Here is a 24014-nt window from a genome sequence, read left to right on the forward strand (position 1 = left end):
CTGGACTAACAACATTTGGTTTTATGCAACAAAAAACTTTATTTCAAAATGTATTTTTTAAAAAGTGTACTGACGAAAGCAACAAATTAAACGTTCTAAATTATATTGTACGTGTACTGCATACAATGTTAACAGTAAGAGCTCAAAGCAGGAACGTACATGTACGCCAGATAACTATATTCGTGTGTAAACAATAAATTGCTTACAATATTGTACTTAATGTTGCCCGGTGAAATGAAACATTCTAAATCTAATGAGTCGCATTGTAAATAACATCCTACAGGCTGTTAATATTACTGTTTAGATACGACACATTACATGTCTTTAACATTCTCATGAAGACAAATTACAAAATGCATGACATTGTATCACACTGAATTCCAGCACGAATACTGTTAAATAGTTAGACTACTGGAATGGATGCTCCAGGCACCACTCTACGCGTGAGTGGTGCCAGTGGACTGAGAGGCCGTGCCAGGAGTCGCTGTCGCTGGCTGCTCAATGACCACCACCCTCTCGGCCGCTGCAGGGAGGGCGCGGCGCTGAGCCTTGAACTTCAGCTTCCCGTCTTCAGTCAAGCAGCAGCTCACGCTCTGCGGGTCCACGTCCCTGGGCAGCTGCGTCTCCCTGTGGAACTCCTGGCAGCTGTGGCTGTAGCTGCCGCTGCTGACTTCTCCGCTCTTCACCTCGCGCCGTCCGGCCACCACCAGCTTGTCTCCAGACACCTTCACGGCCAGGTCCTGTGGGGAGAAGTCCTGCACGTCCAGGGACGCGACAAACCCGCCTCCCTGCTCCTGTGGATCTTCAATCTGGAACCCACTGCTCACGGCCGGCTGCTGCAGCAGTGCGTCTCCGTGGCTGCCCGGGGCCCGCGTGTGGCTGCTGAGCTGATCGACTCCACGGAAGATTCTCTCCATCCTCTCGATCTCGCTCCTCATGTCTCGCTGCAGCTGCTGGAAGAGACTTTCACCGCGGGGGTTCCAGACCGGCCAGCCTGGACGTGCAGGACTTCTCCCCACAGGACCTGGCCGTGAAGGTGTCTGGAGACAAGCTGGTGGTGGCCGGACGGCGCGAGGTGAAGAGCGGAGAAGTCAGCAGCGGCAGCTACAGCCACAGCTGCCAGGAGTTCCACAGGGAGACGCAGCTGCCCAGGGACGTGGACCCGCAGAGCGTGAGCTGCTGCTTGACTGAAGACGGGAAGCTGAAGTTCAAGGCTCAGCGCCGCGCCCTCCCTGCAGCGGCCGAGAGGGTGGTGGTCATTGAGCAGCCAGCAACAGCGACTCCTGGCACGGCCTCTCAGTCCACTGGCACCACTCACGCGTAGAGTGGTGCCTGGAGCATCCATTCCAGTAGTCTAACTATTTAACAGTATTCGTGCTGGAATTCAGTGTGATACAATGTCATGCATTTTGTAATTTGTCTTCATGAGAATGTTAAAGACATGTAATGTGTCGTATCTAAACAGTAATATTAACAGCCTGTAGGATGTTATTTTCAATGCGACTCATTAGATTTAGAATTCATTTCACCGGGCAACATTAAGTACAATATTGTAAGCAAATTATTGTTTACACACGAATATAGTTATTTGGTGAACATGTACGTTCCTGCTTTGAGCTCTTACTGTTAACATTGTATGCAGTACACGTACAATATAATTTAGAACGTCAAATTTGTTGCTTTCGTCAGTACACTTTTTTAAAAATACATTTTGAAATAAAGTTTTTGTTGCATAAAACCAAATGTTGTTAGTCCAGTTTGTATACTGAACCTAATGACACACAACTGAGGATGTTTAATAATTGTTAAGCAGAAGTTTTTTATTAGTTCAAAGGAATGGTGAGCTGAGTACAGCCGAATGGAAATGAGTGTAGTTACGTAAATACTGATATAAAAATAATTATTATAAACTGCACCAAAATCAATAAAAACGAACATAATTGTATCAGAATTAAATCTCCAATACTTGCCATTTAATCAACCTTGACTTAAAGCGTTCATGTCTGCAGGAATTCATATTGTTTGGGTCTTTCGGTAAAGTCACGTAGAGAGAAAAAATAACCAAAAAAATAATAAAAATTTCACGACGTTTCAATCGCAACATGAGCGGTCGTCATCAGGAAAAGTGGGGTTAGCTGCTAAAGACAACTGCTTATAAAGCTTTGAAAAGGGCATAGCCCAAATGTCAGCAGCCAATGCCATTGCAAGTGGTGGGTAGCGACCGCGGCGGTGGTGGGCTTTCCACCAATCACAGGGCTGCCAGGCAGAAATTAGCATGTCAATGCAAGATCGCCGAGACTCCTTCACGGCGAGTGCGCCAAGGTGGCTATGTTAATGTGAGAGATTAGTATGTTAATGGGAGATCCTGAAGCAGCAGCCTCGAGGATGGCACACGAGGTAGCTGTGTTAGTGAGAAATGACATCTGTTAATGTAAAAAACTCAGAGAGCCGAAAAAAACAACTAATATTGGAAGGTGGTAGGCTGGGAACATAATGGCCCGTTATGACTTAAACTGGTTAACAATGTCCTTCCAATGATTGCTCAGTTTGTACCCATCTTCTCGGTTGAAATTGTGTCTGTGTTTACACATCTGCATTGCTTCATGAACGAATCTTTTGCTGATAGGCAGTGGGTTTGCAGAGTACCTTCGTCTTGGAAAAATCAATTTCGTGTATGCCCACAGCATTAAAACAATGATCAGCCACGGCTGAGGTATTGGTCCTACCGTGTTTCAGATCTGGCTTATGTTCACGAACATAGTCCGAAACATGTCACTTAATTTCCCCAATGTAACTACTGCCGCAGACACAGCTTAGTTTTTAGACGCCGGGGTATTGCATGTCAGGGATCATATCCTTCACAGATGGGATCAGATCACAAATTGTATGTACTGTGTTGAATCGAACCTGGATCTTGTGTTTCCTCATGAGTTTAGAAATATTTTTGGTGACCCCTGCTATATATGGCAAGGTGATGGTTTTGATTGGTTCCTGAGATGGTTCTTTCCCAACAGTTGGGGTGATAGCTTTTCGGATTGTGTATTCTGAATATCCATTCATTTTGAGGGCTTGGTGTACGTGTTCCAGTTCACTGGCTAGGTGGTGATGGTCGGAAATACATCGAGCTCTATGGTGTAGAGTTATGATGAGAGAATTCTTCTGGGATGGATGGTGGTGGGAGTCAGGTTTTGTTAGGCATTCGTATGGGTGGCTTTCCTGTAGACAGATTGTCCCATTGAGCCATCTGGTCTCTGTACGATGAAAACATCCAAGAATGGTAATTTGCCATCCTTTTCCACCTCCATGGTGAATTTGATTGCTGGGTGTATGGAATTGATGTGGTTGAAGAATTGGCCCAAAGCTGGTAGGCCATGTGGCCAGATGAGGAACGTGTCATCTATGTACCTCTTAGACAAGGACGTAGGGTGGATGCCTGGATGGCATCTGTCTCAAAATATGTTTCCATTAAAAATTGGCTTCAACTGGAGATAAGGGCGAACCCATTGGGGTAGCTTCAACTTCTTTGTATAGTGTTCCATTCCAGGTGAAGTAAGTGTTGGTGAGGCAGTGTCCAACCAGGGCCGGTACATCAGCATTCAATCCTTGTTGGACCAAATCGTCAATGATTGCAATGGTGTAAGGCACAGGAACTTTAGTAAACAACGATACTAGATCGAAACTGACAAGCAAATCACCTGGAAATAGTGAGATGTCATTAATTAACGATACCAAGTGAGCTGATTTAAGTACAGCTGAGGTGGTCTTACCAGTGAATGGTTGTAAGGTCTGAGACAGAAATGGGGCCCGTTTGTAGGTGAGTGAGTCAATAATGAAGACGATAGGATGAAGGGGTGTATCTTCTTTATGATTTTTGGTAAGCCATAAAGTCTGGGTGGTCTAGCAGCAGAGGGTTTTAAGGAAAGCCGCTTGGTTGGTTCGATTAAAGATGTTGAATCAGTGATGATATTGTTGGTTTTTGTAACAAGGCGGTTGGTGGGATCTCTATTGATTTTGGTAAATCTACCATCATTCAGTAGGTCCTGAATTTTGTTATTGTATGTGTTTTTTTTTTCCATGAGGACAGTGAAATTGCCCTTGTCGGCTGAGATGATGACGATGTCCTCTCTCTTTTTTAATTGAGAAAGCAAAAAACGCTCATCCTTACTGATGTTGCTAATAGGTGTCTTAGCGTTTTTGATTAATATGTGTCTTAGCGTTAATTAAGGACATCTTATGCTTGCTTTTTGATGTGCTTCACAGTGACGCTCGCTTCACCTGTTAGCGCTGTGAGCGCTGCTACTTCCTCTGCCGATGTTCTGCCAGTGCAGCTACAGGAGCTGCTTTTATCGCCCTGGCAGTAGCTACGAGCAGATTCCAGGGGAGCCAGAAGCGTCCAGAATGACGCAGCTGCTCCCAGGGCTTCCCTCATCCACAGCAAATAGCAGTGACTCAAACCTGGGGTTCAGCTGTGTGACGTCTTCTCTAAACTAGCACATCAACAAGCATGGCCCTGAGTGTTTACTTTCCTGCGATGCACGTGAAGGAGAGGAACGTCTGGCCAGGCTGGCCGGTCTGGAACCCCCGCGGTGAAAGTCTCTTCCAGCAGCTGCAGCGAGACATGAGGAGCGAGATTGAGAGGATGGACAGAATCTTCCGTGGAGTCGATCAGCTCAGCAGCCACACGCGGGCTCCGGGCAGCCTCGGAGATGCACTGCTGCAGCAGCCGGCCGTGAGCAGTGGGTTCCAGATTGAAGATCCACAGGAGCAGGGAGGCGGGTTTGTCGCGTCCCTGGACGTGCAGGACTTCTCCCCACAGGACCTGGCCGTGAAGGTGTCTGGAGACAAGCTGGTGGTGGCCGGACGGCGCGAGGTGAAGAGCGGAGAAGTCAGCAGCGGCAGCTACAGCCACAGCTGCCAGGAGTTCCACAGGGAGACGCAGCTGCCCAGGGACGTGGACCCGCAGAGCGTGAGCTGCTGCTTGACTGAAGACGGGAAGCTGAAGTTCAAGGCTCAGCGCCGCGCCCTCCCTGCAGCGGCCGAGAGGGTGGTGGTCATTGAGCAGCCAGCGACAGCGACTCCTGGCACGGCCTCTCAGTCCACTGGCACCACTCACGCGTAGAGTGGCGCCTGGAGCATCCATTCCAGCAACCTGCTTCATTGATGTTTTAATTGTATGGATATTTTGTTTAATCAGTTTCTTCTATCCACGATATGTTGACAAATATGTACGTGTTTCAGCGTTTGCAATTAACTTAATTTGATTACGTGTATCGCTGTACAGGATTGCTAAATTGTTTCGCGTCGTTTTAATTTGCCATTACACTTTAATATATTGCAATAAGATAATGCTAAATGTGTTATTCAAGTATTTTTCATCAACGCTGCTATAGCAATGTAAGTCATACTACTATTACAATAATCTATGCCTCGAGTTTCCTTACTGGCTGGGTTTCTCTCCACCACAACATTAACTCTGTTAGTGGGTTCCAGCTGTTTCCACCGAAACTAGCTGGGTTACTGGCTACACGGATTTTTCCGTTTACAGTAACAAATAAACATTACACATACATGCAGGCATCGACTTACGAACACTCGACTTACGAATTTCCGCACTTAGGAACCAGCTACCATGAAACATGTTTTAACATTGAGAATTACAACGCGAACTCGCACTTGCAAACTGAACCGAGGATCTATTCTTTTTTCAGCGGAGCGATCCTCCACGAGTTGTGTCATCCTCGCGCTTCCAGTGTTTGTGCTCGTGTGTGCGTGCGCGCACGTGTGTACATTATTGTGTTCCCACTTACAAACCGTTTGACTCACGAACGGGTCCCAGGAACTAATTGAGTTCATAAGTCGAGGACTGTCGGGATCGTTGTGTGAAACATAAAATACATACAAATTTATAAAAACATTTTATGTTCAAATACCTTGCATCCTGATGCTGGCTTGTCGTAAGGGGCGAAATGAGTCACCACAATTGCACACACACACACGGACAACAAACGCCACTAAGTGGCGGTGACGTTGCCACGGCACTTGTGCCAGGCTAAGTGCACTTTATGGCCACGTGATCACGGGTCAGATCCAGCTGCCATGGTTTGACTGAGATGAGTGGCAGATGTGTAAGCTGTGCCTCCCCTACTGTGCCAACTTGATGTGTTTTATCCGCCTGAGGCTCTGCTCGTTGTTGTGAGCGTCTCTCTGCTGCCCTCTGTTGTTGCTGGAGGGCGACTACCTCCAACTGCCCAGTATCGTCCATCATGAGTCTCCTCCACATAGGCCGCTCTTTACACTGCTGGTACCAGTCATTCGCAAGTCAATTCAGTTCCACATCCTCTTGTACCACATCATTTAATCTCTTCTCTAGCCCATGCCGCGCCTGTTTAGACCCCTTTAATGCAGTGGTTAGGGAGGCGTGGTACATGACCCAGCCAATGTAGCATTACCTGCTGGAGGCGCTTACCGATGGGACTTTGTCCAGATCTGTAAAGGATTGTGAGCTCACACAATCCAGCCTGGTTAAACCCAGGATGGATCGTAGGAAGGCCATCCTGAATGTTTATTACCGGCGAAGATGTTCCATTAGGGGGGTCCACGTTTGGCAAGCATCGAGAAGGAAGGGCATGACCGTGGCCGAGAAGATCCGAAGACTGCTGTGGAGCGACAGATATCAGGTAGCTTCCACACAGCGTCATGCAACCGATGAAAAGATAATGCCGCTCGACTGATTCGGAGTGAGACCTCTTCTGTCAAACCGGAGTTAGTCATAAGCACACTATCCAGATGTGGAAAACCATCCAATTTACAACTGCCCCATTACCAATGGGGAGTTAAGGGGTGGAGGGTTTAATGCAGACATGGGCTGGGCTTTTTAATCCGGCCCCCCGAACTTGTCCAAATATTATTAAATTAAATTTTACCTTTCACCTGTAATGCCCTCATTTCCCCATTAGATGGAGCACTTTGTCCGGGAATGTGGTAATTGGTTGGGCGCAGGCCTCAGATGTTTTCATGATGTTTGATCAGTCACGTTACGACATGTTTTTGTATTGTTCATGTTCGTGCAATTTGTTAAATTGCCTTGCAAATAAATGCTTTGCTACCTGTTAAAGGCCAAATCCTTTCATGTAATGATTTTTACATGTCATTTATATTAGTTCACACAAACACTCCATCCATCTGTTCCTTGCCCGGCCCCTCTGTCAAATTTTAGAACCCATTGTGGCCCGCGAGTAAAAAAAATTGCCCACCCCTTGTTTAATGGCACAACATAGCGAGGCAGGTGCTTAGTTTTGGTGGGGCTGATGGTTAAGGCCCCACCTCTTAGTGCAGGGGTGGGGAACCTTTTTTGTGCCAAGGGCCATTTGGATATTTATAACATCATTCGCGGGCCATACAAAATCATCAACTTAAAAATGAGCCTATTATATTTGGTCAAACATTTAGTTAACTCACCCCTAATGCGATGGCTGGAACTGCTTCTCTTTGGTGAGGCGTGTGGAGATATTAGCTGGCATTGATGATGTTAGCTGGTATTGATGATGTTGCTACTCGCAACTGCTTTTCCAGGTTTGCTCCAAGATTGATTGAATTTCGAGTCCCGCCTGCGGTTGCCTTGGCAGGGCCAGACCAAATGATTTTGCAGGCCTCATGGCCGGCCGGCCGGACGTTCCCCACCCCTGTCTAGTGGCACACTCCAGGTCTATATCATTCGCATACGTAACATGGATGACAAATCGGGAGCAAGCTCTCAAGCGCACCCGGGCATCAATCCGCCTCCCATTGTATCTATATCAGATATAGATTGCTCCGGTACGGACATGGAAGGTTTCTCGAACGACGTGGACCAAAAATATTTTAAACAGTGTACGGAGCCAGAGGACATTACTGTCGAATCCCAAGGTTAACGGGGAATAGCTTTGTCTTCCGGCCAAGTAGCTTTACTCGGCCCTGCTCAATATCATGGAAGTCCTTAATTATTGTGAGCAGAGAGTCAGAGACTCCGAAAGCATGAAGAACAACCCAGAGTCCAGACCTATTGATGGTATCATAGGCATTGACCAGGTCAATAAAGCAGAGCTGTAAGTCCTGTCGGAATTCAACACTCCTCTGCTGTAGCAAACGGAAGGAAGATGTGGCATCTGTGGCTGCCCTGGCCTGAAACCACAATGGGGCTCCCCAATCCTCTTCTCAGCATGCCTGGCAAGGTGATGTTGAATAATCCTTGCCAGGACTTTTTCTGGCACTCTAACACAGGCACAGACTCTAACCAAAACTATCGAATAATTACACGGTTTATTTAAAATTGCACTTTCAATTAATGTGCCTATTAATGTCATTATTTCGGCAAAAAATGTTTTTATCTTAAACTAGTGCAATGAAAAAAATACCCTTTATTGTAAAATTTGCAAAATAAAGACGATATAATTCCTGTACTGTTTTAGTTTATCTTTCTGAATACACATTTAATGAAAATGTGTTTTAGTGAATGGTTGTTTTTGAAGGTGATATCGTGTAAATGTTTTCCAAAGCTGCTTATGCAGCCGTCACCATCTCCAGCCGTGATTTCTCCAATTCTGTCCGAAGCCATCACCATCTCTTGCGGATTTGCAATGCAAAAATCTGTCTGGCTACTGCCCACCGGTTGATTTATTCGATCCATCTTCGCAGTGGACGCTCTATTGGTTGTGTTCCCTCCTTTAGCTCCCATTCCCACGTTAGTCACGACCACCGGCCGTCATCTCTTCAAGTTGTGTGTCCTGCCTCACCCCACCTTTCTAAACTAAAATTATGCCTTTAATTTGCATATGATGTCCAATTGACGTGTCCGTCTTCCATTCTCAGTTTAATTCCTAGCATGTGCATCTCTATGCTTCCTTGTGCACTTCTCAACATTGGTTCCATTGTCTTCGTCAATGGCCATGTTTGTGATGCATCTGTTGTTGCAGGTCATATCCACTGATTAAAAAACGTTCTGCTTTAGGAAAATGGCTTTGTTACGTTTCATGATTTAAGTTCAGATTCCAATCAGCACTGTGCTCTGCCCTGATACGCCTCTCTTAATAATTTTCATCCCTCTCCCCCTTCAACAACCGCCCCACGTATAAATGCACTTCTATGTTTTCAAGTTGTGTCCCTGTTCTTTTTGTTCAATTTGTTATTCCCCCGCACCGCCAATAAGCATGGTTGCCTGCGTACGGTGCGAAAGAAGTTCAGCATGCAAACATACGCTGCGTTGAAAACTTACTCTACAGCATATTCACACTGGAGACGCAGGAGGGTGCTGCTATGAGATTGCCACATTTTTGACTGTAGACCAAGCCTGGACAGATTTCTCAGTCAGCACTCAGTCTAGAATTATCAGAACTACACAGTAAACGACACAATGCGGGTGCTATATCTCGTAAGAATGAATACCCACCACCTAAACACAAATGGTAATTCCTGGACAGGTGACAACTCTAGCCATGCCCATGAAAAAATATATAGTGACTAACTTGGAGACGTAACTTCTTCGAGGCAATTCTTTAATTACACACCGAGCATACTGTTACACACTCTCTGCTGTAATACAACGCTCTGTCCCTCGCTTAAACGCAACTCTCACTCGTGGCTAGCCTACAACACAACGCTCGCCATCTGACACTGACGGCGCTGAACTAAGACAGGCAACTACTGCTAGCAGCACAATTATCAAGTGGATGACGACAGCGGCGAAGGCGACGATCTTCAACAGCAACGACGACGACGACGACGGCGATCCCACTCCAAACGATGGCCCTCATCCCCTGCTCGGGGTCCCCTTTAATCCTCTTAGCGCGGCCTCGCTCCCCTCCGGCCACGCTCCCCTTCTAGAATCTACTAGCAGGATCTCGACGTGTCCTACCCGAGATCCTTCTCAGGTCTATCACGTGGTCTGCTGTCAATCAGGGCTGCTTCACTCTGCAGATCCCCTTCCCTGCCAGCAGCCAGCGCTATGCTACGTAGTGACCAATTCTATGTGACTACACATACACAACATCCTGACCATCACTCGCCTATGCGGATGATAAAATATCAAGCATTGTAGATTTAATTCTGATCTACTGTTGTTCGTTTTGATTGATTTTGGCACAGTTTAAAATATATATTTTAATATCAGTACCAGCGGGAAGTACCCAGCGTTTCCCGGGGCAAAAATATATTTACAAACTTGTCTTCTCTTAAAAACATAACATATACATACACAAACACTAAGCTATTGTGCCATTTGTCCATTTGTCCGTCAACAAAATTATAGGAGCGACACTAGAAAAACGGCGTATTCTATTATTTAATTTTTTTTCTGTCAACGTGACTTAACCGAAAAAACCAAAGAGTAATTCCTGCAGTCACGAAAACTTTGAATCTAGTTTTAGCGTGTTAATGTTAAATAAACGTGTTGTCTCCTATAGAAGCCTGAGTCTCCATTTGAGCCCACTACAACTGGTGTTGGAAGTGGCCAAACGTTAGTTAATTAACTATAGATTATGGAGACTAGGCGAACAATACGTACCAGGTCTCCAGATGAAGAGGACGACGACCCACCGGCCCCGGGGATGTCGGCGCAATCCCCCAGCCCCCACTGGGGGCCTGGGGTGTCCACCTCCGGTTCCAAACCGCCCTCCAAATTGCCTTACCTACGAGTCCTACTTGGTACAGGCCGGACCCGCTATTGCCGCCTGTTGGGCCCTGACTGCAGCTACATATTTTCCAGTAGTGGTGGCGGCGTATTACGCCTGACAATTACCCACCACATTAAGAAGCACGATGGTAGCTTGCAGTTGTGTGTCGACTTTAGGAAGCTTCATAAGATATCGGTGGCTGACGCGTATCCTCTCCCTCGGATGGACGATTCCCTGGACGCTCTGGCGGGAGCACAGAACTTCTCCACCCTTGATCTCCTGTCCGGATTTTGGCATTTGCCACTAAATGAGGCCTCTAAACCCAAACGGCTTTTCGAACACCTCAAGGCCTGTTTGAATTAAATCAGCTTCCCATGGGACTCCACGCAGCACCGGCTACGTTCCAATGACTGATGGAGCTGGTGCTGGCTGGACTTCAATGGGACTCATGCTTACAATACCTCGACGATGTCATCATCTTCAGCCGTACGTTCAAAGAACATCTTGATTGGTTACGCGCTGTCTTTCTTAAAATGCGAGCGGCCCATCTCAAATTCAAGCCGCAGAAGTGTTACCCCCTTCAGAAATCCGTGCGGTATCTCGGTCATATTGTCAGTAAATCGGGCATTGCGATAGATCCCGACAAAACCACGTGTGTTCGGACGTGGCCGACCCCCACGTTGATGATGCAGGTGCAGAGTTTTATTGGTTTTGCGTCTTATTATCGCCGGTTTGTCACTGGGTTCGCTACCTTCGCAAAACCTCTCCACGCCTTGACGGTTATGGGTCAGAGGTTTCATTGGGGGGAGGAGGAAGCCGCATTTGTTGCGCTTCGCAATTCCCCTCCGCTACTGACTTTGCCATGCCGTGCATCCTTGATACTGACGCAACCAACACCAGCATTGGCGCGGTTCTGTCCCAGGTTGTCAACGGGGTGGAGTGTGTTGTTGCATACGGCAGCAGAGTGCTGTCGCCAGCCGAACAGCGTTACTGTGTCACGCGCCGGGAACTATTCAGGTCTCCCGTATTAACGAGTTGATTGCTCTGGACATCCCTGGTTCGGTTCCCGTCACCCCTCGTGGGAATAAATATTTGTTGGTTGGCGTCGAATATTTATCGCGCTGGCCGATGGCCTGGCAGCTATGGATGGGAGCCATCAGGTAGTGCCACCTAGGCACATGCCATGGTACAATGGTGAGCACACAGGACTTGTAATCAATACAGAGGTACTATGTACAGGGGCGGCAAGCAGCTAAAAAATGGTGCACGTTTATTATAAATACGACATTCTCAAATGGTTTCGAAATTAAGTGTCTTATCAGCAGAATCGTGCAGAGTTTCTGCCGAACATACACAGCATTAGTTCCTAACACACTTTGGCAGAGTTGGTGTCACTGCCTGGGAAAGGAACATTAATGGTGATTTTGTGGAAAGTCAGGTGAAATGGGTGGTTGGTCAGACTGACCAGCACCCTGTGCTGTGTGGATCGCTCGTGGTTCTGGCCACCAATCGCCAAGCAAATTGGTTGCAGAGACTTCCACGTGTAGAGTGACTTCAGTTGTGTGCAACCGAGTTGCGCAACTGCTTGCACCGGCTGTGGCCGTGTGCGGAAAGCTAACTCGGGTCAAACCTGGGTTTCGAAGCGCGGTGTAGCGTTAACCATGACACTACCGCTCCACACAATCACACACACGTGAAGATCGACACCAAATACGTGCTCTGTTGCACCGCACAGCAACTCACACGCACACTGCAGTGTCCAATAACAACACAAATGTATTAATCATGACAACCACCTGCTCTGCCACTCAAAGCAATGTCCATCACATGGCCATCAACGCGACACATATAGTTCATCACGGTCACCCGACCAGCAGGAGTCACGTGTGTGAGCAGTCCGTGAATGTCGCCGGGCTATGGTGATGCAGTGGTGTGGGTTGGACAAGGGGCGGATGATGATGTCTGTCATGGAAATCTGTGGAGCGGCACGGAACAAAAGTGGGACGGGTGGCCCAGTGTGGAGCAGGAGCCGCTCGGCTGGGACGAAGGTGGGGAGGAATCCACTGATCCGGTGGAGGCGTGGGGAGGAGGGCGGGACGCCGCGTGAAGCGCGACTCGTGGGAGTGGTGCCAGGCAGAAGGGGCACCTGGGACTCCGTACGCGGGACCCCGGCCGTTGCACCTGGGCTGGGGGGGGATCCGCTGCCCTGCAGGTGGAGCGAGGCCGGGGGGAAGGTGCTCTCGGTCCGGGTGGATGGGACGAATCAATGCGGATGGAGTTGAGGATTCGAGAGGAGGTTTGCGGAGGCGGGGAGGAAGGCGGCTGTTGCGGGACTTGCGGTAACGCTGCCGTGAAGAATAGGGAGCAAAAGACTCGTGTGCCGGGCCCGGTCTGGTATCACGGTGGCGTGGAAGAACCCAGGGCTCTGGTGGAGGTGGAGGCAGGTGGAAAGCAGGGAGCTCCCAATCCTGGGGTTTAGCTTGATTACTCATGGGTGGAGGTGATGGTGCGAGTGGCGGTGGTGGCGATAGTGGCAGTGGAAGCGATGGCAGAAGTGGAGGTTGAGGCAATGGCAGGAGTGAAGGTGGAGTCGATGTCAGCAGTGGGGGTAGAGTTGATATCAGTGGTGGAGGCAATGGCCTGAGTAGAGATGGAGGCGATGGCAGCAGTGGAGTTGAGGATTCGAGAGGAGGTTTGCGGAGGCGGGGAGGAAGGCGGCTGTTGCGGGACTTGCGGTAACGCTGCCGTGAAGAACAGGGAGCAAAAGACTCGTGTGCCGGGCCCGGTCTGGTATCACGGTGGGGTGGAGGAGCCCAGGGCTCTGGTGGAGGTGGAGGCAGGTGGAAAGCAGGGAGCTCCCAATCCTGGGGGTTAGCTTGATTACTCATGGGTGGAGGTGATGGTGCGAGTGGCGGTGGTGGCGATAGTGGCAGTGGAGGCGATGGCAGAAGTGAAGGTTGAGGCAATGGCAGGAGTGAAGGTGGAGTCGATGTCAGCAGTGGGGGTAGAGTTGATATCAGTGGTGGAGGCAATGGCCTGAGTAGAGATGGAGGCGATTGCCTGAGTAGAGGTGGAGACGATGGCCTGAGTAGAGGTGGAGGCGATGGCCTGAGTAGAGGTAGAGGCGATGGCCTGAGTTGAGGTGGAGACGATGGCATGAGTAGAGGTGGAGGCAATGGCCTGAGTAGAGATGGAGGCGATGGCCTGAGTAGAGGTGGAGGCGATGGCCTGAGTGGAGGTGGAGGCGATGGCCTGAGTTGAGGTGGAGACGATGGCATGAGTGGAGGTAGAGGCGATTGCCTGAGTGGAGGTGGAGGCGATGGCCTGAGTAGAGGTGGAGGCGATGGCCTGAGTGGAGGTGGAGGCGATGGCCTGAGTAGAGGTGGAGGCGATGGCCCGAGTGGAGGTGGAGAAGATGGCCCGAGTGGAGGTGGAGGCGATGGCCTGAGTGGAGGTGGAGGCGATGGAAGCAGTGGAGGTGGAGTTGATATCAGTGGGGGAGGCGATGGCCTGAGTAGAGATGGAGACGATGTCCTGAGTGGAGGTGGAGGCGATGGCCTGAGTAGAGGTGGAGGCGATGGCCTGAGTTGAGGTGGAGACGATGGCATGAGTAGAGGTGGAGGCGATGGCCTGAGTAGAGATGGAGGCGATGGCCTGAGTAGAGGTGGAGGCGATGGCCTGAGTAGAGGTGGAGGCGATGGCCCGAGTGGAGGTAGAGGCGATTGCCTGAGTGGAGGTGGAGGCGATGGCCTGAGTAGAGGTGGAGGCGATGGCCTGAGTGGAGGTGGAGGCGATGGCCTGAGTAGAGGTGGAGGCGATGGCCCGAGTGGAGGTGGAGAAGATGGCCCGAGTGGAGGTGGAGGCGATGGCCTGAGTGGAGGTGGAGGCGATGGAAGCAGTGGAGGTGCAGTTGATATCAGTGGGGGAGGCGATGGCCTGAGTAGAGATGGAGACGATGTCCTGAGTGGAGGTGGAGGCGATGGCCTGAGTAGAGGTGGAGGCGATGGCCTGAGTAGAGGTGGAGGCGATGGCCCGAGTGGAGGTGGAGGCGATGGCCCGAGTGGAGGTGGAGGCGATGGCCCGAGTGGAGGTGGAGGCGATGGAAGCATTGGAGGTGGAGTTGATATCAGTGGGGGAGGCGATGGCCTGAGTAGAGATGGAGGCGATGGCCTGAGTGGAGGTGGAGGCGATGGCAGCGGGGGAGGCGATGGCAGCGGTGGAGGCGATGGCCCGAGTAGAGATGGAGGCAATGGCCCGAGTGGAGGTGGAGGCGATGGCCCCAGTGGGAGCGATGGCCTGAGTGGAGCTGGATTCTTCAGGTGAGGAGCACAGCTCTGCTTGGTGCCGGGGCTGTTTCCCCTCCCCTGCGCCCGCCGCTTTCGTCTCCGCGCCGCGGCCATACGAGCCCAGGGACTCGGTGCTCGGCCGAGACCTCCACCTTTCTTTCTCTGCAGCGCCCGGGAAATCTTCCTCCTTCCGGTCCTCATCCTCATTCTCATCGCTCTCTGCAAAAGTTACGAAAAACATCAACGGCGTCATTAGCTGAATCTCCCTGCTCCGTGTCTGTGAGTGCGTTGTGACCCTGGGGACAGACTTGCGAGTTTGTTTTTTACGTTTTTGAGCCAGGAGGCCAGGATTGGGAAAAACTTGGGCCACTTTTCATCCAGGCAACTGGAGAGCAGCACAGACTAAGTCTTACTTACCAAACATTTAAACTAACAACAGCATACTCTTTGGTATCTTTCGGTAAAATCACGTAGATAGAAAAATAACTAATAAAGTGAAACCTTGGATTGCGAGCATAATTCCTTCTGGAAACGTGCTCTTAATCCAAAGCACTCGTATATCAAAGCGAATTTCCCCCATAAGAAATAATGGAAACTCAGATGATTCGTTCCACAAACCAAAAATACCGTATTCATATAAAAAATATTAATACAAAATACCTTTTTATATTTTTATTATTTAATATAAAGTAATCAAATTTATTAATTACATTTAATCGTGGCTGGTGTGAGGGAGACGAGATAGAGGATGGTTATTGTGTAGGACGACTTTCACTTGCAGTACAGTTACTAAAGAACAGTCACTACACATGGACACAAAATAAAAAAATGCTTTACGCACACACGTATTCACAACACTACAGTACTGTAGTAAACAGTATACACGTAGTCACAACACTATAGTACTGTAGTAAACAGTATACACGTGGTCACAACACTATAGTACTATAGTAAACAAGATAGGTTCGCACGGATGTTGACTATACGAGTGAGGCACACCGACTGAGACCGAGCATGGGAGACGATTACCCACAATCCCGCAGTATACACGTGGTCACAACACTATAGTACTATAGTAAACAGTATACACGTGGTCACAACACTATAGTACTATAAAAAATACAGTATACACGTGGTCACAACACTACAGTACTATAGTAAACAATATACACGTGGTCACAACACTATAGTACTATAGTAAACAGTACACACGTGGTCACAACACTATAGTACTGTAGTAAACAGTATACACGTGGTCACAACACTATAGTACTGTAGTAAACATTACACACGTGATCACAACACTATAGTACTGTAGTAAACATTACACACGTGGTCACAACACTATAGTACTGTAGCAAACAGTGTACACGTGGTCACAACACTATAGTACTATAGTAAACAGTACACACGTGGTCACACCACTATAGTACTGTAGTAAACAGCATACACGTGGTCACAACATTATAGTACTATAGTAAACAGTATACACGTAGTCACAACACTATAGTACTATAGTAAACAGTATAGACGTGGTCACAACACTATAGTACTATAGTAAACAGTATACACGTGGTCACAACACTATAGTACTGTAGTAAACAGTATACACGTGGTCCCAACACTATAGTACTATAGTAAACAGTATACACGTGGTCCCAACACTATAGTACTATAGTAAACAGTATACACGTGGTCACAACACTACAGTACTATAGTAAACAGTATACACTTGGTCACAACACTATAGTACTGTAGTAAACAGTATACACGTGGTCACAACACTATAGTACTATAGTAAACAGTATACACGTGGTCACAACACTATAGTACTATAGTAAACAGTATACACGTGGTCACAACACTATAGTACTATAGTAAACAGTATACACGTGGTCCCAACACTATAGTACTGTAGTAAACAGTATACACGTGGTCCCAACACTATAGTACTATAGTAAACAGTATACACGTGGTCACAAGACTATAGTACTGTAGTATACAGTATACACGTGGTCACAACACTACAGTACTATAGTAAACAGTATGCACGTGGTCACAACACTATAGTACTGTAGTAAACAGTATAGACGTGGTCACAACACTATAGTACTATAGTAAACAGTATACACATGGTCACAACACTATAGTACTATAGGAAACAGTATACACGTGGTCACAACACTATAGTACTGTAGTAAACAGTATACACGTGGTCCCAACACTATAGTACTATAGTAAACAGTATACACGTGGTCACAAGACTATAGTACTGTAGTATACAGTATACACGTGGTCACAACACTACAGTACTATAGTAAACAGTATGCACGTGGTCACAACACTATAGTACTGTAGTAAACAGTATAGACGTGGTCACAACACTATAGTACTATAGTAAACAGTATACACATGGTCACAACACTATAGTACTATAGTAAACAGTATACACGTGGTCACAACACTATAGTACTGTAGTAAACAGTATACTCGTGGTCCCAACACTATAGTACTATAGTAAACAGTATACACGTGGTCACAACACTATATTACTGTAGTATAGAGTATACACGTGGTCACAACACTACAGTACTATAGTAAACAGTATGCACGTGGTCACAACACTATAGTACTGTAGTAAACAGTATAGACGTGGTCACAACACTATAGTACTATAGTAAACAGTATACACATGGTCACAACACTATAGTACTATAGTAAACAGTATACACGTGGTCACAACACTATAGTACTGTAGTAAACAGTATACACGTGGTCACAACACTATAGTACTATAGTAAACAGTATACACATGGTCACAACACTATAGTACTATAGGAAACAGTATACACGTGGTCACAACACTATAGTACTGTAGTAAACAGTATACACGTGGTCCCAACACTATAGTAATGTAGTAAACATTACACACGTGGTCACAACACTATAGTACTGTAGTAAACAGTGTACACGTGGTCACAACACTATAGTACCATAGTAAACAGTAAACACGTGGTCACAACACTATAGTACTATAGTAAACAGTATACACGTGGTCACAACACTATAGTACTGTAGTAAACAATATACACGTGGTCACAACACTATAGTACTATAGTAAACAGTATACACGTGGTCACAACACTATAGTACTGTAGTAAACAGTATAGACGTGGTCACAACACTATAGTACTGTAGTAAACAGTATACACGTGGTCACAACACTATAGTACTGTAGTAAACAGTATACACGTGGTCACAACACCATAGTACTGTAGTAAACAGTATACACGTGGTCACAACACTATAGTACTGTAGTAAACAGTATACACGTGGTCACAACACTATAGTACTGTAGTAAACAGTATACACGTGGTCACACTATAGTACTATAGTAAACAGTATACACGTGGTCACAACACTATAGTACTGTAGTAAACAGTATACACGTGGTCACAACACTATAGTACTGTAGTAAACATTACACACGTGATCACAACACTATAGTACTGTAGTAAACATTACACACGTGGTCACAACACTGTAGTACTGTAGCAAACAGTGTACACGTGGTCACAACACTATAGTACTATAGTAAACAGTATACACGTGGTCACAACACTACAGTACTATAGTAAACAGTATACACTTGGTCACAACACTATAGTACTGTAGTAAACAGTATACACGTGGTCACAACACTATAGTACTGTAGTAAACAGTATACACGTGGTCACAACACTATAGTACTATAGTAAACAGTATACACATGGTCACAACACTATAGTACTATAGGAAACAGTATACACGTGGTCACAACACTATAGTACTGTAGTAAACAGTATACACGTGGTCCCAACACTATAGTAATGTAGTAAACATTACACACGTGGTCACAACACTATAGTACTGTAGTAAACAGTGTACACGTGGTCACAACACTATAGTACTATAGTAAACAGTAAACACGTGGTCACAACACTATAGTACTATAGTAAACAGTATACACGTGGTCACAACACTATAGTACTGTAGTAAACAATATACACGTGGTCACAACACTATAGTACTATAGTAAACAGTATAGACGTGGTCACAACACTATAGTACTGTAGTAAACAGTATACACGTGGTCACAACACCATAGTACTGTAGTAAACAGTATACACGTGGTCACAACACTATAGTACTGTAGTAAACAGTATACACGTGGTCACAACACTATAGTACTGTAGTAAACAGTATACACGTGGTCACAACACTATAGTACTGTAGTAAACAGTATACACGTGATCACAACACTATAGTACTGTAGTAAACATTACACACGTGGTCACAACACTATAGTACTGTAGCAAACAGTGTACACGTGGTCACAACACTATAGTACTATAGTAAACAGTACACACGTGGTCACACCACTATAGAACTGTAGTAAACAGTATACACGTGGTCACAACATTATAGTACTATAGTAAACAGTATACACGTGGTCACAACACTATAGTACTATAGTAAACAGTATACACGTGGTCACAACACTATAGTACTATAGTAAACAGTATACACGTGGTCACAACACTATAGTACTATAGTAAACAGTATACACGTGGTCACAACACTATAGGACTGTAGTAAACAGTATACACGTGGTCCCAACACTATAGTACTATAGTAAACAGTATACACGTGGTCACAACACTATAGTACTGTAGTATACAGTATACACGTGGTCACAACACTACAGTACTATAGTAAACAGTATGCACGTGGTCACAACACTATAGTACTGTAGTAAACAGTATAGACGTGGTCACAACACTATAGTACTATAGTAAACAGTATACACATGGTCACAACACTATAGTACCATAGGAAACAGTATACACGTGGTCACAACACTATAGTACTGTAGTAAACAGTATACACGTGGTCCCAACACTATAGTACTATAGTAAACAGTATACACGTGGTCACAACACTATAGTACTGTAGTATACAGTATACACGTGGTCACAACACTACAGTACTATAGTAAACAGTATACACGTGGTCCCAACACTATAGTACTATAGTAAACAGTATACACGTGGTCAAAACACTATAGTACTATAGTAAACAGTATACACGTGGTCACAACACTATAGTACTGTAGTAAACAGTATACACGTGGTCACAACACTATAGTACTGTAGTAAACATTACACACGTGATCACAACACTATAGTACTGTAGTAAACATTACACACGTGGTCACAACACTATAGTACTGTAGCAAACAGTGTACACGTGGTCACAACACTATAGTACTATAGTAAACAGTACACACGTGGTCACACCACTATAGAACTGTAGTAAACAGTATACACGTGGTCACAACATTATAGTACTATAGTAAACAGTATACACGTGGTCACAACACTATAGTACTATAGTAAACAGTATAGACGTGGTCACAACACTATAGTACTGTAGTAAACAGTATACACGTGGTCACACTATAGTACTATAGTAAACAGTATACACGTGGTCACAACACTATAGTACTGTAGTAAACAGTATACACGTGGTCACAACACTATAGTACTGTAGTAAACATTACACACGTGATCACAACACTATAGTACTGTAGTAAACATTACACACGTGGTCACAACACTATAGTACTGTAGCAAACAGTGTACACGTGGTCACAACACTATAGTACTATAGTAAACAGTACACACGTGGTCACACCACTATAGAACTGTAGTAAACAGTATACACGTGGTCACAACACTATAGTACTATAGTAAACAGTACACACGTGGTCACACCACTATAGTACTGTAGTAAACAGTATACACGTGGTCACAACATTATAGTACTATAGCAAACAGTATACACGTGGTCACAACACTATAGTACTATAGTAAACAGTATACACGTGGTCACAACTCTACAGTACTATAGTAAACAGTATACACTTGGTCTCAACACTATAGTACTGTAGTAAACAGTATACACGTGGTCACAACACTATAGTACCATAGTAAACAGTATACACATGGTCACAACACTATAGTACTATAGGAAACAGTATACACGTGGTCACAACACTACAGTACTATAGTAAACAGTATACACTTGGTCACAACACTATAGTACTGTAGTAAACAGTATACACGTGGTCACAACACTATAGTACTGTAGTATACAGTATACACGTGGTCACAACACTACAGTACTATAGTAAACAGTATGCACGTGGTCACAACACTATAGTACTATAGTAAACAGTATACACGTGGTCACAACTCTACAGTACTATAGTAAACAGTATACACTTGGTCTCAACACTATAGTACTGTAGTAAACAGTATACACGTGGTCACAACACTATAGTATCATAGTAAACAGTATAGACGTGGTCACAACACTATAGTACTATAGTAAACAGTATACACATGGTCACAACACTATAGTACCATAGGAAACAGTATACACGTGGTCACAACACTATAGTACTGTAGTAAACAGTATACACGTGGTCCCAACACTATAGTACTATAGTAAACAGTATACACGTGGTCACAACACTATAGTACTGTAGTATACAGTATACACGTGGTCACAACACTACAGTACTATAGTAAACAGTATACACGTGGTCCCAACACTATAGTACTATAGTAAACAGTATACACGTGGTCAAAACACTATAGTACTATAGTAAACAGTATACACGTGGTCACAACACTATAGTACTGTAGTAAACAGTATACACGTGGTCACAACACTATAGTACTGTAGTAAACATTACACACGTGATCACAACACTATAGTACTGTAGTAAACATTACACACGTGGTCACAACACTATAGTACTGTAGCAAACAGTGTACACGTGGTCACAACACTATAGTACTATAGTAAACAGTACACACGTGGTCACACCACTATAGAACTGTAGTAAACAGTATACACGTGGTCACAACATTATAGTACTATAGTAAACAGTATACACGTGGTCACAACACTATAGTACTATAGTAAACAGTATAGACGTGGTCACAACACTATAGTACTGTAGTAAACAGTATACACGTGGTCACACTATAGTACTATAGTAAACAGTATACACGTGGTCACAACACTATAGTACTGTAGTAAACAGTATACACGTGGTCACAACACTATAGTACTGTAGTAAACATTACACACGTGATCACAACACTATAGTACTGTAGTAAACATTACACACGTGGTCACAACACTATAGTACTGTAGCAAACAGTGTACACGTGGTCACAACACTATAGTACTATAGTAAACAGTACACACGTGGTCACACCACTATAGAACTGTAGTAAACAGTATACACGTGGTCACAACACTATAGTACTATAGTAAACAGTACACACGTGGTCACACCACTATAGTACTGTAGTAAACAGTATACACGTGGTCACAACATTATAGTACTATAGTAAACAGTATACACGTGGTCACAACACTATAGTACTATAGTAAACAGTATACACGTGGTCACAACTCTACAGTACTATAGTAAACAGTATACACTTGGTCTCAACACTATAGTACTGTAGTAAACAGTATACACGTGGTCACAACACTATAGTACCATAGTAAACAGTATACACATGGTCACAACACTATAGTACTATAGGAAACAGTATACACGTGGTCACAACACTATAGTACTATAGTAAACAGTATACACGTGGTCACAACACTATAGTACTGTAGTAAACAGTATACACGTGGTCCCAACACTATAGTACTATAGTAAACAGTATACACGTGGTCACAACACTATAGTACTGTAGTATACAGTATACACGTGGTCACAACACTACAGTACTATAGTAAACAGTATACACGTGGTCACAACACTATAGTACTATAGTAAACAGTATACACGTGGTCACAACACTATAGTACTATAGTAAACAGTATACACGTGGTCACAACACTATAGTACTGTAGTAAACAGTATACACGTGGTCCCAACACTATAGTACTATAGTAAACAGTATACACGTGGTCACAACACTATAGTACTGTAGTATACAGTATACACGTGGTCACAACACTACAGTACTATAGTAAACAGTATGCACGTGGTCACAACACTATAGTACTGTAGTAAACAGTATAGACGTGGTCACAACACTATAGTACTATAGTAAACAGTATACACATGGTCACAACACTATAGTACTATAGGAAACAGTATACACGTGGTCACAACACTATAGTACTGTAGTAAACAGTATACACGTGGTCCCAACACTATAGTACTATAGTAAACAGTATACACGTGGTCACAACACTATAGTACTGTAGTATACAGTATACACGTGGTCACAACACTACAGTACTATAGTAAACAGTATACACGTTGTCCCAACACTATAGTACTATAGTAAACAGTATACACGTGGTCACAACACTATAGTACTGTAGTAAACAGTATACACGTGGTCACAACACTATAGTACTATAGTAAACAGTATACACGTGGTCACAACACTATAGTACTGTAGTAAACAGTATACACGTGGTCACAACACTATAGTACTGTAGTAAACAGTATACACGTGATCACAACACTATAGTACTGTAGTAAACATTACACACGTGGTCACAACACTATAGTACTGTAGCAAACAGTGTACACGTGGTCACAACACTATAGTACTATAGTAAACAGTACACACGTGGTCACACCACTATAGAACTGTAGTAAACAGTATACACGTGGTCACAACATTATAGTACTATAGTAAACAGTATACACGTGGTCACAACACTATAGTACTATAGTAAACAGTATACACGTGGTCACAACACTATAGTACTATAGTAAACAGTATACACGTGGTCACAACACTATAGTACTGTAGTAAACAGTATAGACGTGGTCACAACACTATAGTACTGTAGTAAACAGTATACACGTGGTCACAACACTATAGTACTGTAGTAAACAGTATACACGTGGTCACAACACCATAGTACTGTAGTAAACAGTATACACGTGGTCACAACACTATAGTACTGTAGTAAACAGTATACA

The sequence above is a fragment of the Petromyzon marinus genome, chromosome 37 (assembly GCF_048934315.1).
Source record: "Petromyzon marinus isolate PM22_M1 ecotype Great Lakes invasive population chromosome 37, UKy_Petmar_22M1.pri1.0, whole genome shotgun sequence".
NCBI classification, from domain to species: domain Eukaryota; kingdom Metazoa; phylum Chordata; class Hyperoartia; order Petromyzontiformes; family Petromyzontidae; genus Petromyzon; species Petromyzon marinus.